We start from the raw sequence: 13017 nt of genomic DNA on the forward strand, positions 1-13017 counted from the left end.
TGGCTGAGGAGAATGACACCCCGTCTGTGAGGATGGGACTGTCAGAAACTCCACCCCTGCTTTAATGAAGAATGAGCCAGGGAGCTTCTGCAAAGGTGAAGATGTGGTGGAGGTAGTGGGTGAAAAAGAAATGTGAAAGCCAGAAAGCCTGTTACAGTAAACCCTCAGCCTAAAAGACTAAATGAGGGGACTTAGATATTTCTTAATGTCTGTTGAATCACCAAAGATGTTTTTCCAGCCCCAAAATTGCATGATATAAATATATATTCTATTTCTATGCATTCTGGATTTTTAGCTCATATTTTATTGCTATCAATTGTAGCGGCAAGGCTTATTATAATACAGGAATTAAGTTGGCTGCTCCCTTGCCAGTCCCTCTCTCCTTCATCTCAGTGGTGCTGGATACACCATTCCATTTGGTTCACAGTTAATTAGTTTTTCTAGCTGATAGAGTGTCCTGATAAGAAATAACTCCTTAGATTCCAAGGGAGAGTCTCATCCCAAGTTGTTCACAACCCCAAGGTCAGAGTGCACAGTTACTCATCCTCCACCTCAATCAGCCAATCAGGAACTGGTAGGGCAGGGTAACCCCATGTGGGTTTCGGATGTCCACAAAACCTTCAACCAATGAAGGACTGTGGTTCCTCCAGGTAACAGACAGCACAGGGCTCCTCAGGGCTTATCCTGGACATTCTCAGACTCGTCTCGGACAATCACGTAATGGCCAGTGTGTCTGAGTGCCAGGACTTTCCTATGTTCCAAGAGTTGAGAATGGAGGTCTCCAGCGCGTAACCAAAGGATCCACCCGAGGTTAGCCCAGCAGCAAGCCTCGTAAACCCACCGCGAATGCTTACCTGATCAACAAGTGAACTATGGTCGGAACAGTGGACAGCTGAATATCAGTATTCAGAACTAGCGCAACATCAGGAACAAACCTGTCTTATTCCTGTCTAAAGAGTGTGACCTGCTTGGACCCGCAGTCACTTTTCTCTTGTGCACAAACTCTGCTAGTTCAGCCAGCACAAACTAGCCGGTCTTCAGAGAGCCACTGCTAGCGCATCACTGTAGAAATCTCTCCCTCCTTCTCCCCCATCGCACGCCGAACCAGCACTGCAGGGCCGGAGAGCGCCGATTGGACACAGCAAAAGCCTGCCACGGTTCCTTTGTGTCTGTGGGAGATCTGAATCCCCACAGATTGGGTGAGTATTCAACATTCTGCATTACAGCTTGAGAATTCAATTGTTACCTCAACGCCACTTGATATCAATTTAATTCCCATGAGTGATGTACTTGCTTTTGAGTATCTAGTGTAGAAGTTGTAATCCAAGTTTGTTCACGAAACGGTATAAATGAATGATATACTGAATGTATGTCCCTCTTGGTTTGTAACTCTTCATTATTGAATATATACCCTTTTGTATTCTGCTAACCCTCACTATAAGATCTGTTATGTTTATATGCACATTTTATGCATTAATAAATGTATTGTCGTGTATTAGTACCCGTGTGTGCGTTGCTGAGTATCCCTCTGGGTTGGTCTTCTAACAGCCATCAAAGAATCATTTTGTGAATTACTGCTACAATTAATAATTGTCCCAGTAAATGCACAAAACCCCTACATTTATTTGTGCCTCGTGAGAGGATGCCTACACAATAGTCACTGAAAATTGTTCCAGTGGCTTTTTTATAATAAATATACAAGCTCATGAATATCTAGTTATAAACATACTGCATAAAATCTACTAAACCATACACAAACAACACCCATCATAAGCAACTAACTACACCTAACTTACAACCTTACGGAGTACCATTGATATTCTTGAATTTTAATCTGCTGTAGTATTTATTTTTGCCTTGTTTTATAATTTGTGCATTTCCGTTATTGTGAAGAAGGTCCAGTATTACTGATTTTGCAGAGAAAATATCCCCCGACATCCGTTAAAGCGAAGTCTGTTAAACCTAGGGTTTACCATATTTAAACATAGGGATTTGAAAGTGGGTGAGACTGGGGTTTGACCTTCTCCTGAATTTTTGTTTTAAACTCTATATACTGGAAAAAATCCACAGTTTTCACCATTAAATAAAAAAAAGAAAGAAGCGCTAAAAGCAGTCTTAATTATGACTGTATGAGAACAAGAAAGTTTTGCTTCGACAATCATTTATCCTAGGTAGTAAAAGCAGAAACTCAAGCAGACTGAGAACAGAAAATAAATTGGAAGCAATGCTTGAACTGATCGTTTAAATGAACCATAGCATCTGCATTATTTCACTTAGCTTGTTTAATGCACTAAGCTAAGAAGCCTTCACTAATGCACCAGACTGTAATGCATTAGGCATGATGTACAGAAAATTAATAGAAAGATCTACAAAAGATATATATCATGTAAGGAATATATTGTTTTGTTGTAGAATTTACATTTTTTAACTTCAGAGGCAGAGCAGTTCTGCTCCTTACTGTGACTCTTACGTATGTATGGTACCTGTAACTATTTATTTTTTCTGTCTATGAGGGGAAATTAATTTGCTACTTGCTGTCATTTTTTCTTTCTCAATAAGAAAGAAAGTTTAACATTAATTTAGCATTCCTTTACATCCTTTGGTATTATAGATTTCACTGGAATGAAAACTGTTATGTATTACGTATATGTATTATGTATAAGGAAGGAGACAAAATATTGATTTTGAAAAACAAAACAAATATATAATATGTTATTATATATACAGTTTTACTTACTGTATGTCTGACAAATATGCATATAGTTGTAATTAAACTGTTTAAGAAAGTGCTAATTAAATGTATAATCACAACATTTACATTACATTATGTTATTTATAATTACACATATAAATTGAGTGCACAAATGTTACCCATAAATAAAACAGAAATAAACATTCGATTTTCTCACTTCATCAGTGTCTTATGATAACAACAAACTTGAATGGGCCAAGCTGTCATTCGAATGATTGTGAAACAAAATCACATTAATTGACCACATTTCACTTGACAGTGTTCTGATCTTGCCTGTTTGTTTTAAATTCTACCATTCTACATAATACATTTCTAGTAAACAGAATAATCTGTTTCTGTTTTTACTCCGTGACAAGGGGTACACAAAGTCTTTTCTTTCAAGGATTGTATTGCTCTTGCCTTTTTCTTTCTTTCTTTATCTTCACTTTTTTCTTTAGAATTGCTCATCTGGAAAATAGCACCACAAAGCACTCAAACCTGCAATAACTGAGTTAAAACCCTGCCAGACCAGATTTATCTGACAGGAACAACATGATAAAAAAAGGCAGTAAAGCAACTTAGGAGAAGAAATTTATTACAGCCTGGCTGTGAATGCCAAAATCTTACTCAGCAATGCGAGAAACAAGAATCTCCTACAGCAAGGCCACAGACATTATTATTATTACTATATTCTTTGTATTTCACATGTATAAATTTGAATTGATATGTACATAAACACAATTCTACATTGTTTTAATTATTTCTCTCTCAAGGAAATGATGTGTTATTAGTAGAAGAAGTTGGCAAAAGTTTATTTCATAAATAACTTATGACTGGTTCCTGAAAAAAAAAGCCCTTGCATTGGATTTAGACATTGCTTTTCAGGTCAGTAGCTAATTAAGACTTGGGAAACTCCAGAAAACATTTAGATTGAGTTATACTGTTACTTTTCACATTGTACATGCCCGTTTTGCATTCTATGTTTTAGACAATAACATAGTGAGAGTATGGATGGTTTGAATTTTCCTTTATTTTGAATGAGCTCGATCATTTCCTTGTTCCACTGTAAAAAGTAGACACGTTTTGGGGCAAGTGAAAAGAAAGAATGTCAAAGTATGGGCAACAGCCCAGGTATGGTTTTGAAAATATATTACAGTTCCTCTTATTTAGCTATATTCAAAACAATACCAATATATCAAGAGGGTGAATATTAGTAAATCTTACCCACTGACATATCATGCTTGTTTCCATCTTTCCAGCAGAATATTCTCAAAAACACCTTCACCTTCAACAGTATTGATATCAAACTTTTTTTCTTCTACTTTTCTAAGCCATCATCAAGAATGAGGTGTAACAACTTGCTAAGTGAATCAATTGCTCAAGGGTTATGCATTATTTAGATCAATACAATGTGTGTGTGGCTGCTGAGAGCTGGATTTCCCAAGCAGGCAGTACACACATTGATTCCCGATGTGATCCTTCTAACCTGCCCAAAATAATTCTGTTTTCCCTGGACTGTTTTCCTTGAAGTGTTTGTATTACTGAGAATAAAGACTAAAGACATTCTCTAGTCATACAATTTGAGTGATGAATCAACATCACTCATGTTTTACCTACAATACAGTAAGGTCTCCAAAAAATTGGACAGCATTTCCTTTCTAGAGGAAATCAAATATTATAGAATATATAATGATGGAAATTATTTTTATCAGATTGAATGTACAGTATACGTTACATATATATGAAGTTGCAAAAGCCAATGGATAACTCCAAAGTATTATTATTGGGAAGAAAAATGCATTAAAAATAATGACATATATTACAAACAAGTACAAACAATGGAAAGAAAATAATAATCATCTTATAAGAGTCTAGCCTTATATACTGTAATATTCCATGGTATATTTATCATAGGATTCTCAAACTTTTCTCATGGGTTTATTGTGGTTTGGCCATGGATGATCTGTGGTTTAATATGCTTTCCCTATGCCTTACTGCACAGGAGAATGGAAATACCATGATCTATGTATCGCTTGCTATGGGACACCATGGTGTTCCCATTTTTCATTTAATAGCAATCAAAATATTTTTGCGTTTTTTTCTGTAGATTTCTTAAACGTTTGTGTGACATTTTCTTGTACATGTTCTTTAGATGTACAAAATACAGCATTTAACACTTGTTTTAGAAAAAATCTTCAACATCTAGAAGTTGAAGAAAAAATATACAACTGAGGTTAGTGGGTTAATTGACTTTCTTCATCCAATTTTTCGAATGTTCTTTAGATGTAATTTGTTGATCTAATGGCATTGATATGTTCTTTCAATACACGTGATGTGTATTTTATATTGTTGCTCATTCAATAAAAATTCCTCTATTCTTTTTCTAAGGACATATCGAGCTGACCATTGATTTTTAACACTTCACTTCATCTTCATCAAATGCTACTGTGAACGGACATTTGTAAAGTTCAGGACAGTGGGATTCATTTTTTAAAAAGTATCTATTTTTGAAGATATGTCAATGACAAAGAGTTTGGTTCACTTAGAGTATCCTTGCCTTTTATTTTTAATCTGATGATGTGCAGACCATTTTTCCTTCAATGATTGAAAAAGGCACCCTCCCTCTCACAGTAAGTCTAACAATGGAGAAACTAATGAAATGTACGATATAGTGGGCAAAAAATCTGTATAATGATTTATGTAAATGAGCATTTGTGTTTTAGAATTATATAGTTATTGTGAGATAACTCCAGGTTCTGCTTTAATCATTATTAAATCCACAGTTGTGTACACTTTTGTACTATTATACTGTATGTCATTGTGTTTCTTCCTAGAAACTAAAATACAAATAAAACACATTGTAAATAGTATAGTATATGAATGCTACAGTAATAGTATATGAATGCTACAGCAAAGTTCCATTGTAGGACCAATCATATTGACTCAATTCACTATTAAATATGTACCATTTAGCCCCATGCTTAAAATGCACATAATTTCAAAGGAACTATTGAGCTGCTGCTTAAGAGGACATAACAGCACATGAATGCATTATGAATCTTGTATCTTAATCGATCTGAGTTTAAGATACGCTTTTAGTGCACATGGATATACTGTATTTAGGGTATCATGGTTTTATTTCCTACAGCATACAGCTTTTGAACTTTCAATACCAAGGTTTGTTTTAATATTAATGTTTTGCTTAATAAATAGGCATTATTGCCAAATTGAGAGTTAACCCATTTTAATTATAAACATTCTCAATTTCAGACTTGGTATGCAGTTCACAAATGCAATGAAAAGGCTAATGAGCAGGGTAAATGCAATAACTTGTCTGATTTGAAAAATAAAAGCTTTAAAGGTCAGCTGTGTTATGTTAAAATATATATCTGCATTTGCTTTAGACTTCCACAATTATGATGTATTATTCTTTGGAGCCACAGTGTTAAATGTGTCATACAATTAGTTTTATGATTCATTATAGGGATATGCCCATAATGCATATACTGCAGTATCTAAGGTACAGGCTATAGCCATTGACTGCAGTGCTTGGTTGTATGGGCATACCAAATATGTACAGTATATGCAAAAGAAATGTGATGACTCAGATTCCTGTTAATCATTTAGAAGAATGGAACATTTAATGTTATTTAAATGGTAATCAAGAACTAAATACCTCTGTTTATAATGAGCAACATATTCTTACACAAATTGAGATAAATGAAGCACCACTTCTTAATGCTCTTTGAGTCTTCCGTAATGTAACATTTTTTTATTTTAAACAGTTTAGGAACATTCTCTAAACAATCATGAAAGGTTAACAATGATTTTGTTTGCAAAAATTCTTGATTATTGATTATTAGAAGGTTTTGTGTATTTATGAGAATAATCTGATTTACTTTTAAACTTAAATAAATCAAATGTTTTGAAAGATGACCATATATGACCTATTGGTAAATTTAATAGTGAATTCTCTCACATGACATATTTGGAATATGGTGATTCATTTTTTATCAGATTGAAACAGCAGGTTATTTACAGTAGACAAATCTATAACTTTTGATATATTTAGTTATAAATTAAACAGGGAGAAGTGTCAATAAATTGTTAAATGGCATTTGTATACTCTGAAGAAAAAAGATGCAAAATAATACACAATATACCATGTCCAGCAATGTGCATTAATAGCTCTCAGCTCCATTCTGTTCAAAGGTGTCTTGAACAAAGAACATCATGCCAGCAGCCATATCACTCTGCAACTCTCAACTGGCAACCCACTGAAGCTAAGCATGTTTGAGCCTGGTCCATACCTGGATGGGAGACCTCCTGGGAAAAACTAAGGTTGCTACTGGAAGAGGTGTTAGTGGGGCCAGCAGGGGGCGCTCACCCTGCGGTGCATGTGGGTCCTAATGCCCCAGTATAGTGACAGGGACACTATACTGTAAACAGGCACCGTCCTTCGCATGACTCTCTGTGGTCATTAAAAATCCCAGTCTTGCCAAATTTCCCATTGGCCCTTACCTATCATGGCCTCCTAGTAATCCCCATCTATGAATTGGCTTCATTACTCTGTTCTCCTCTCCACTAATAGCTGATGTGTGGTGAGCGTTCTGCCGTCGCATCATCCAGGTGGATGCTGCACATTGGTGGTGGTGGAGGGGAGTCCCCATTACCTGTAAAGTGCTTTGAGTGGAGTGTCCAGAAAAGCGCTATGTAAGTGTAAGCAATTATTATTATTAATTATTATCATGAGAAAGATGTATGATGGAGTATTACTTTAGTCTTTTACTTATTAGATGACTCCCTAAAGCATATACATTTATAATGATCTGCAAAAAATCATAATGCATTTAGATTTAGTTCCCTTCCTTTAATATAGTTACAGTACATATTCATCTCATTATTTAAGTATTGTGAATCAGTCACAAGGTTTGATCAACATATGGAATACAGTTGCCCTTTGTATTATTTTTAAATCAATTAATTTATTCATATTCATTTTTGTTAGGAGGTACAAGTGCCATTTATAATTATTGGGTCCTTATTTACAATAAGGGACAACCACCGAGGGCTGGACTGGGCTTCCTCGGGAACCTCGTGTGGAAAGACCTTATGAGCCGGGGTGCAGATAAGTCCCTCGCTGTGACCCAACATGATGCAACATCATTCGAACGTGTTCAACATGTTCGGTATCAGTCAGAGAGAACACTAGGATATCATCCAGATATATAATGAAGAACTTACCTAGGCAACCCCGGAATACTGTATGTCATTCATGAAATGCTGGAAAACTGCTGGAGCATTCCACAGTCCGAATGGCATCAGAGGGTATTCATAGGGCCCAGTCTTCCATTCATCTCCTTCTCTGATGAGAACGAGGTTGTACACCCCCCCAAGGGCGATCTTAGTGAAGATGGTAGACTTTCTCCAGTAATGCCAGGATGAGTGGTAATGGCTACTGATTCTTCCTAATTATTTTGTCTCTGTAGTCTATGCAGGGGCGTAGCACCTCATTCTTTTTCTCCACAAAGAAGAATCCATCCCCAGCTGGAGAGGTAGAATGTCAGATGAAACCCGAGGCTAAATTTTCTGTGATATATTCTTCCATGGCCTTAGTTTCTGCCAGAGAGAGAGAGTACAACCGGCCTCTGGGTGGCAGCTTCCCAGATATCAGATCTATGGCACAATCATACGGTCTATGAGGAGGGAGTTCTTTGTATTCTTCAGGAAGTTTGTCTGGGCTTATTTCCGTGGCGGCCAGCAGGTTTGCAGTTATAACTTCAAGCAACTAATTCTTTTTTAGTCCAATCGATATGGGGGTTATGTTGGTGTAGCCAGGGGAAACTCAGAATTAATGATGACTGTGACGTTTGGATGCTTGGATGTATAGAAACGAAAATGTCTCTTGATGTAGATAATCTACAGTAAGGGTTACTGTATACGGTTTGTATAGTATTCCGCCCTGGACCGATAGGGGAGCGGTCTATTGACTGGATCTTGATTGGAGGAATACACAAAACCAGAGGGATTTGTAACCTACAGGCCTTGTCTTTATCAACGAAGTTACCGGCTGCCCCAAAATCGATAAATGCAGAAAGATGTGCTACCTTGGTGTCCCAAGGCCAGTAGTAGTAATTTGTCACCTGGGTGAGGAGACTGGAGTGATCCGCTCAGTAAGGGCTTCTCGACAATTACTGAGCTGTTTCATTTACCGGACACCCAGGACAGGTCTTTTTCCAGTGTCCCTTTTTCCCACAATACATACACAGGCCGTTTTGATGTCTTCTCTCTCTCTCTTCCGGGGACAGGCGAGTGTCTCCAAACTGCATCGGGTCCTCAGTTTCCAGGGTACTGAGAATCAAAAACCTGGAAGGTGGAACTGGAGGTCGAATTGGAGGTGACGTTTTTGAGTTCTTCTGTGACTTCTGGCATGGAACATATCATCGACACGGGTAGCCAGTGCTACCATTTCTTTAAATGAATCTGGGAGTTCGTTTTGTGCCAATTTATCTTTGACCCTCTCTGCGAGGACGTAATAAAAGAATGAACACAGGGCCGCTTCATTCCACCTTGCCAATGTCCCAAATCGAATGGCGTAATCACTAACCGAGTGATTTCCCCGGGTGAGCTTTAAAAGTTGTTGTTCCATTCTCTTGGTGTATCCGGGGGACTGAAAAACATGGAGGAACCTCTGGATGAATGCGGAGTAAGTGGAACAAATAGGATCTCCGTTCTACCAGAGTGCTGAGGCCCATGCCAGGGTTTTTCCAGAAAGGAGAGAAAAGATATACGCCACTCGTGTTGCATCACTAGAAAATAAAGAAGGTTGCGTGGACATAACCATCTCACACTGCATCAGGAATCATCTGCACTGATCTGGGACCCTGGGGTTCATGGAATGCCATATTCTGTTCTTTAGTCTTGTGATCGGTGGTCATAAACTGACCTGGAGCCTGGGGCAGAGGTGGCCACTGACGTGGAGCCTGGGACTGGGGCTGGATTAGTATCTGGAAGGGCACAGGGACAGAGTTAGGGGATATAGTGTCCGTGGAGGAGGCAGGAGACAAGGTACAAGGTGTATTCGGTAGGACAACCTGGAACAGATTCCTGAGGTGTTGTGCTGTTTCCATGGTCCTGGCTCCAGCTGTCTTCAGCCGCTGGGTTCAGATGTTTCAGAGCTCTGACATTCTGTTATGCCGGACATGTAAATGGAAAGAAAAGGTAATTGTCCTCAGAGTGCGATTAGCGATAAAGATTACAGAATTTATTATGTGATTGGGTGATAACAATGCAGTAATGGAAGGCAGAAAGGAAAACGGCAGGTAACTGAGATGCGCAGGGGAAGCAGTCGGATCTGGGCTGGAGACAGGAGGGGATGATAGTTAGCGAGTGGTACTGTAGCGTTGCAAACAGGAACCAGAAGGCTGTGAACGGGAAAAACTGTAAATAAACTCCTGGAAAGCCCAAAACAAAGAACAAACACACACTCTTGTTAGTCACCTCAATGTAAGAACCCTGAGGAATGTTTCTTCAGGGTTTAAATAATGGTTCATAATGAGATTGATATGCCTGGTCTGATCGCGTTAGAGATGGCACTGATAAGTTTCTTGCTGTGGTGATTGAGGGTGCTGATGCAGGAGCACTGGAGCTCGTCAGGGCATCACAACATTAAGGAAGAATTGATAGAGTGACATACTGTACCTGTACATGCAATAATAGATACATTTTTCTCAAGATTAATTAAATGTTAGCATTTAATTTATTGTCATTGATGATTAAATTGTTTTGTGTTATTTCCTTTAGTATCTTAGGAATAGAATCAGTAACAATAAAAGAAGTAGCAAAAACAGTAACAACAACAACAATAATAAAAAATAGGATTTCCAAACTTTCCAGATTCTTTAATATAAATTATTTTATTTACATGCATAATAGAAGAGAATGTGTTAAACAGAAACATAATTTCAGTGCATAATTAAGTTATGTAAATGAAATACAACTCTAAACAAGTTTTTAAGTGCATTTTATTCTTCCAATCTTTATGCATCTCTTTATTAACCTTTAAAGAATAAGGTATTTGCATTTTAATTACCATATTTATACTGTTCTTCGCTACTTGTAGAATACAAACAGTAAAGACTTGGATAAATACTTTTCCCTGAAAAGTTTCAAGTTTCAAGAGTCAAAAGTTTGTTTATATCTACTCCTTAAATACAAGCAATAATGCTGTAATTTATTGCTACTGTTCAGTTAAGAGCTTGAAAATAACCTCAGCAGAAAACAAGAGTTTCAGCGTAAACAAGTAGATTTGAGGTTGAAATCTCCAGTGCTGAATGACATGTAGTGTTAAACACAATTGGTAGTCTCTTTGCTAGCAGCAGTAGTTAATTGCTTTTACTACTGTACAGTATATGGTCTGACAAGATCACAAAGGGCTGCTAAATGGGTAAAAATTTAGTTTTGCTCATCTTAATATTGAAATCAAGATCAATCAATGGTCTAAAGTGAACCCCCATAATGAATGTCACTCCTGAGGAGTCTGCCTTTGTCATGATTAGATTTTCCCATTTTAATAAATGGGAATGCAATTTACTGTATAAAGCTACAATGAAGTAAGTATTGTATTCCACCAGCCTACCATTATCAGAAAGCAGCTAAATATTGGCCAGGCTCATAGTACCCCAGAGCCTATCCAGAAACAGGGGGTGCTAGTGGGACTATTCCTAACTGGGATGCTGTTCTATGGAAGGGCAGACACATACACAGGAACAAATTAGAGATAGAAATGAATCTACCCAGCATGTATCTGGAGAGGTGAGAATACTGAAGCACCAAATAAACAACATACACTGCACATACATATTGTTCTGTGCTTTTAATGCATTATGTTTTGCTTTGTATTACTTGCTCCCCAGTAACACATTTTGAAAATCTAAATTTTATATTATTCTGAAATAGTAATTGTCTTTCACTTCTCACTGAAAATTCTGTAATATTCAAATATAAGATAAAGAAGGGAGATTAACCTTAATTCTCAAACGTTTGTCCTAAGAATGAGCAAATTACAATGGTTTTGGGACCTTAATAAAAAACACAGTGCCATCCTAATGTACCGTATGTGTCATTATGGTATTGACATCTCAACATAAAAAATACTCATTTACACTTTTGAAGATACTGTAAGTAAAAGCTGATTTTATCTAGTAATATTTTACTTATACTTAAATTTGCTTACACTTATATAGTACTTTTCTGGACACTGCACTCAAAGTGCTTTACAGGTAATGGGGACTCCCCTCCACCACCACCAATGTGCAGCATCCACCTGGATGATGCGACAGCAGCCATAGTGCGCTAGAATGCTCACCACACATCAGCTATCATTGGGGAGGAGAGCAGAGTAATGAAGCCAATTCATAGATGGGGATTACTAGGAGGCCATGATTGGTAAGGGCCAATGGGAAATTTGGCCAGGATGCTGGGGTTACACTCCTACTCTTTTCAAGAAACACCCTGGGATTTTTAATGACCACAGAGAGTCAGGACCTCGGTTTTACATCTCATCCGAAGGACGGCACCTGTAAACAGTATAGTGTCCCCGTCACTATACTGGGGTATTAAGACCCACATAGACCATCCTCCCTGCTGGCCCCACTAACACCTCTTCCAGCAGCAGCCTTAGTTTTTCCCAGGAGGTCTCCCATCCAGGTACTGACAAGGCTGCTGAGCTTCAGTGGGTTGCCAGTTGTGAGTTACAGAGTGATATGGCTGCTGATACAGGTTTCCTTTTGCCATCTGATGTGCTCATATTCACATGTGCTCATTTCCATCCTGGCAATATGTTTATTTTTACTTTGCGCTTCTCCAGAAGTAATCTGCTCCCAGTGTCACATGGCTGCTGTCTTCCAAGACACATTTTAAAATATTGTGACAGGAGTGAGCCTGTAATAAACCAAGGCAATCAGTCTTGTGGCTGGTATATTAACAGCAGGCAAGTAATTAAATCACTTGCAAACACAGAGAGGAGCAAATTAAACCTAATCTCACATTCCTGGTTGAACATGGTCCCTGCTGCCAAAAGTAGAACAGGTATATAATTTAATAAGTTTCCTGTCAAGTCTTCCCCAAGGTTATTTACATTTTATATTGTCTTTTAATGCATTTATCCATTGGAATATATAATTTACTACTTGTTAGGTATGCATTTTTCAAACAATTATAAAGTTTCCACATAATGCTTCTTGTACAGTTCAAAGTCACTTTTATCACTATGGTGGTGGTTTTCT

Source organism: Lepisosteus oculatus, chromosome 11 (genome assembly GCF_040954835.1).
Source record: "Lepisosteus oculatus isolate fLepOcu1 chromosome 11, fLepOcu1.hap2, whole genome shotgun sequence".
Taxonomy (NCBI): Eukaryota; Metazoa; Chordata; class Actinopteri; order Semionotiformes; family Lepisosteidae; genus Lepisosteus; species Lepisosteus oculatus.